The sequence below is a fragment of the Limulus polyphemus genome, unplaced genomic scaffold, assembly GCF_000517525.1.
Source record: "Limulus polyphemus unplaced genomic scaffold, Limulus_polyphemus-2.1.2 Scaffold169, whole genome shotgun sequence".
NCBI classification, from domain to species: domain Eukaryota; kingdom Metazoa; phylum Arthropoda; class Merostomata; order Xiphosura; family Limulidae; genus Limulus; species Limulus polyphemus.
Window position 1 is genome coordinate 190,204 of NW_013665779.1, and position 5,333 is coordinate 195,536.

At 31.9% G+C, this 5,333-nt stretch overlaps 1 pseudogene; it reads left to right on the forward strand.

The window, feature by feature from the left end:
* The window catches only part of LOC106477718, a 131,650-nt pseudogene extending 126,327 nt beyond the window's left edge, over positions 1-5,323 (forward strand).
* The last annotated feature ends 10 nt before the right edge of the window (positions 5,324-5,333 follow it).

Consider the following 5,333-nt stretch of genomic DNA (forward strand, 5'->3'; position numbering starts at 1 on the left):
CTTCATTGCTTTCACTGTAATTTAATTTCTTATTATTTAGGAAGCATTATAAATCGTTATGTTTTTAAAAGAAAAAAACTACCATTGTTATAAATAACACATTCAATTGATGTAAACTATGCATGTCTATTTAAATATATTGACACATGGCTTGTGTATATCGTATATATACATATATATTATTCATGCCTTCGGTGTATAGGACACAAGCAGATTTTGACATCAAATTCTGGGGTAAAAAAGTGCGTCTTATACACCGAAAAATACGGTACTTCACTGGAACTCGGTTTATTTATATTTTCTTCCTGCATTTACGATATACTTTCACACGGTTACCCGTGTTTTGTGTAACGTATACGAGATATCTTCACGTTAATTTTTGTTTCTGTTAAATACTTACGGCAGTTTCATATAGTCTCTTGCATGTTGCGTTAAGTATTAACGGCAATTTCATAAGACTCCTGTGTTTCGTATTAAGTATTTACGGCAATTTGCTATAGTCTCTTGGGTTTTGTGTTAAGTACCTACGGCAGTTTCATATAGTCTCCTGTGTTTTGTGTTAAGTATTTACGGCAGTTTCATATAGCCTTCTGTGTTTTGTGTTAAGTATTTACGGCAGTTTCATATAGCCTTCTGTGTTTTGTGTTAAGTATTTACAGCAGTTTCGTATAGTCTCTTGTGTTTGTGTTACATGTTAACGGTAGTTTCATATATTCTCCTATGTTTAAAGTATTTAGGCGTTTTTTTTATAGTGTTCTGTGTTTTAAATTATTTACGGCAGTTTTATATATGCTTCTGTGTTTGAAGTATTGACGGCAATTTCATATATATAGTCTCCTGTGTTTTGTGTTAAGCATTTACAGCAGTTTCGTATAGTCTCCTGTGTTTGTGTTACATGTTAACCGTAGTTTCATATAGTCTCCTATGTTTAAAGTATTTAAGCGTTTTTTTATAGTATTCTGTGTTTTAAATTATTTATGGCAGTTTTATATATGTTTCTGTGTTTTAAGTATTTACGGCAATTTCATATATATTGCCTACTGTGTTTTGTGTTAAATGCAACATAATTTCATATGCATTATTATGTTTCGTGTCTCAAGTAATACTGAATTGATATACAGTGGAATTAAAATAAACATTTATAATTTATTCATTTTCAGCTCTCTTCACTAGATGCTGCTGCACTTAATTAATATAAATATATTAATATAAATGGCATGCGTATTACTTGTATTTGTTAATATTTTCTGATCGATATTCTGTCCGTAAAAACTTACCTGTAAGATCAATAGTTGTTACGTATTTCAGCATTTTACAGTTGAGGACTAACAGTTTAAGTAAGAAAAGAAAATAACCACTAAATATTTATCAAACACGTGGATTGCTCCACTTCTTGTTAATAACAGTTGATAATTAGTGTGTAGGTTTTCGGTGGTTTGTCAGTTTCCATGTCAGAAGAAAAGTATTTACTTAAATGAGCCGATGCATTGTTAATCTGAAGAACTTATAAAGTGCAATAACAACAAAAACCTTTATAATTAATTGTAGAAGTTAGATAATCTAAGTTAAATAACTTAACATGTTTGCGATACTTAAAAGAAGGAACAACCTGTAGTTACCTTGAGTGAAATACGTGTTTTTGTTATTGTCAGTAAGAAAGAAACTGTAGTCGAGTTCTCTCTAATCACAACTTCTAAACAATCTGAAGATAACTTGAGCAATATAAGAGTTGTTTTTGTCACTCATAAAGAAACTGTAGCAAAGTTCTCTTTAAGTTATCTAATCTCAATTTCTGATCAACATGTGGTTACCTTGAGCAAAACAAGTGTTATTGTTGTTGTTATTGTCACTGAGATAGAAAATGTGGTAGAGTTATTATCTAATCACAACTTCTAAAAGACGTAACACTATGTGTTCGCAATTAATATTTATTTAGTAAATACCACTCTGTTTATTGTTAAATTCAAATTAAGCCTGTTTGGCCTTAAGAGATAAACATTCAGCTCATTTACGCCAGTATAACTACCGCTCCCATGTTAAGAATAGTTTAATCTTTTTTGTTTTTGTGCTTTTGATTTGTATATTTGCACAATGCTACACAAGTGCAATATACGATAGCCTTTTTAAAAATTGAACTGATAGTGCTTGGGCAGTTAGTCAACAGCACCCATCGCCAACTTTTGAGCTGCTCTAATCGAATATTGGGATTTGACCGTCACTTTTATAACACACCCATGGCTCTAAAGAGCGAGTTGCGATTTTTTTTCCGCACACTAATTACTATATCACGTCCTATCTCAGTTTTTGAGTTAATCAATATATCGTATGCTTATCTTACCTATGTAAAGAGTGCAAACGTGTTTCGTCCTAAGATGATCTATATATATTCGTTGTTCCATTTATATAAGGAACGTGTGATACTCCTTTGTCCTGTGTTATCCTATACAGCTATTGCTTATTTTCATGTGCTCAAAATATTATTTTTTTTTAGTAAGGACATTCATATTCATTTCAGTATCTGTGGATTTTTCTTCCTCTTTAAATCCATACTTTCTGTAAATATGCAATGACAGTTTGGTTTTTGCAATGATGCCCGATAGAATAGTTTGTGTATACGTGTTGGAAAAACTGAGATTATTTTCATATTATCTAATCCTTTAGAAGCATATCCTATATGTCAAGCCCTTATTAAAGCTGTATATTCATTCCCTACAGGGTTCTGTAATAGCATCTCCTTTCGTAAATGGCTACCACTGAAGATGAATGATAATGGGCTTTGAGTCGATGGGTAAGTTATTATTTATATATTTTTTGGTGTAGTATTTATTAAAGAATGTTGTGAAAAAGAATTACTATAATAAATCTCCCGAAAAGGTTATGAATAACAGGTATAGTATCTCTTCGAAATTATTTCATGAATAAGGTATGATGTAGTGTCTCCTGCACAATGTTGTGAATTAAATGTATTGTAGTGTTTCTCGAAGAATATTGTGAACAAGACACACCTCTGTGTGTCCTGGTAAATGTTGTGAATGAGATGTATTGTAGTGTTTCTCGAAGAATATTGTGAACAAGACACACTTCTATCCTGGAAAATGTTGTGAATGAGATGTAGTGTTTTTCGAAGAATATTGTGAACAAGACACACTTCTATGTGTCCGGGAAAATGTTGTGAACGAGGTTTACTGTAATGTTTCTCGAAGAAGGTTATTTATGAGGTTTATTGTAGTGTTTTTGAATAATTTTGTTTACAAGATGCACTTCTGTGTTGCTTGGAGAATGCTGTGTATGAGATGAACTGAAGTGTTTCCTGAAGAACGTTATGAACGAGGTGAACTGTAGTGTTTTCCTCTAGAATGTTGTGAACAAGTTACACTTCTACGTTTTCTGCTGTTGATGAGATGTACTTTAGAGTTTCTTGTAGGATGTTATGAACAAGATACAGTTATATGTTTCCTGGATAATGTTGTGAATGAGGTTTACTGTAGTGTTTCCTGTAAAATGTTATGAACAAGATACACTTATACGTTTCCTGGAAAATGTTGTGAATGAGGTTTACTGTAGTGTTTCTTGTAAAATGTTGTGAACAAGATGCAGTTATATGTTCCTAAAGAATGTTGTGAATGAGGTTTACTGTAGTGTTTCCTGTGAAATGTTGTGAACAAGATACAGTTATATTTTACTTGCAGAGCCGTGTGAATAAGGTTTGTATCGTAGTATTTGTAGTGTTTCCTGAGTAATGTTGTAGATGGAATATGCTTTGAAGTATTTTTTGAAGTTTTTCAAGATATAGTCCAAGCAAAACAAAATGTGACTACAAAAAAACGTGCAAAATATCAATAATGTTAAATTGTTTTATTTTTTTCATTATAAAACAGGAAAACTATAATATTTTATTTTCGTGTCAATAGATGGAGACTGAAAGTTGGTTGAATATTCCTGCTGCATACATGAAGATATGTAAAAGTGGGTTCAACGGCTAGGAGAATTTTAGTGACATTGAATGGTAAAAGGCGACCTCTTGCGGTTCAAGTGATAGCCCATTCCTTACTCTATTGTCTAAAGTATATCTTTAAAGGATCAACAGGCAGAAAAACAAAATACTCCAATTTCAGTTGTTGTTTTTTCTATGTATCTTTCTGACACGACGTGCAAACAGTGAATCCGAAGCTGTGAACGCACGTTTATTTCCGTATTTGGCAACTGTAATCTCAAACGTCTAACGTTTGGGGTCATTTTGTGATGATAATATATGTAGTTGCCGATTAACGTGTTGGGTCATTTTGTGATGATAATATATGTTGTTATCCATTAAAGTGTTGGGTCATTTTGTGATGATAATATATGTTGCTATCGATTAACGTGTTGGGCCATTTGGTGATGATATTATATGTTGTTATCGATTAACGTGTTAGATCATTTTGTGATGATAATATATGTTGTTATCAATTAAGGTGTTTGGTCATTTAGTGATGATATTATATGTTGGTATCGTTAACGTGTTTGGTCATTTAGTGATGATATTATATAGTGGTACCGATTAACGTGTTGGATCATTTTGTGATGATAATATATGTTGCTATCGATTAACGTGTTTGATCATTTAGTGATGATAATATATGTTGTTAGCGATTAAAGTGATGGTCCATTTTGTGATGATAATATATATTGCTATCGATTAACGTGTTTATCATTTTGTGATGATAATATATGTTGGTACCGATTAACGTGTTGTATCATTTTGTGATGATAATATATGTTGTTAGCGATTAAAGTGTTGGGTTATTTCGTGATGATATTATATGGTGGTACCGATTAACGTGTTGGATCATTTTGTGATGATAATATATGTTGTTAGCGATTAAAGTGATGGTCCATTTTGTGATGATAATATATATTGCTATCGATTAACGTGTTGGGCCATTTTGTGATGATAATATATGTTGTTAGCGATTAAAGTGTTGGGTCATTTCGTGATGATAATGTGTGTTGTTAGCGATTAAAGTGTTGGGTCATTTCGTGATGATAATATATGTTGTTAGCGATTTTATATGTTGGTACCGATTAACGTGTTTATCATTTTGTGATGATAATATATGTTGGTACCGATTAACGTGTTGTATCATTTTGTGATGATAATGTGTGTTGTTAGCGATTAAAGTGTTGGGTCATTTCGTGATGATATTATATGTTGTTAGCGATTTTATATGTTGGTACCGATTAACGTGTTTATCATTTTGTGATGATAATATATGTTGGTACCGATTAACGTGTTGTATCATTTTGTGATGATAATGTGTGTTGTTAGCGATTAAAGTGTTGGGTCATTTTGT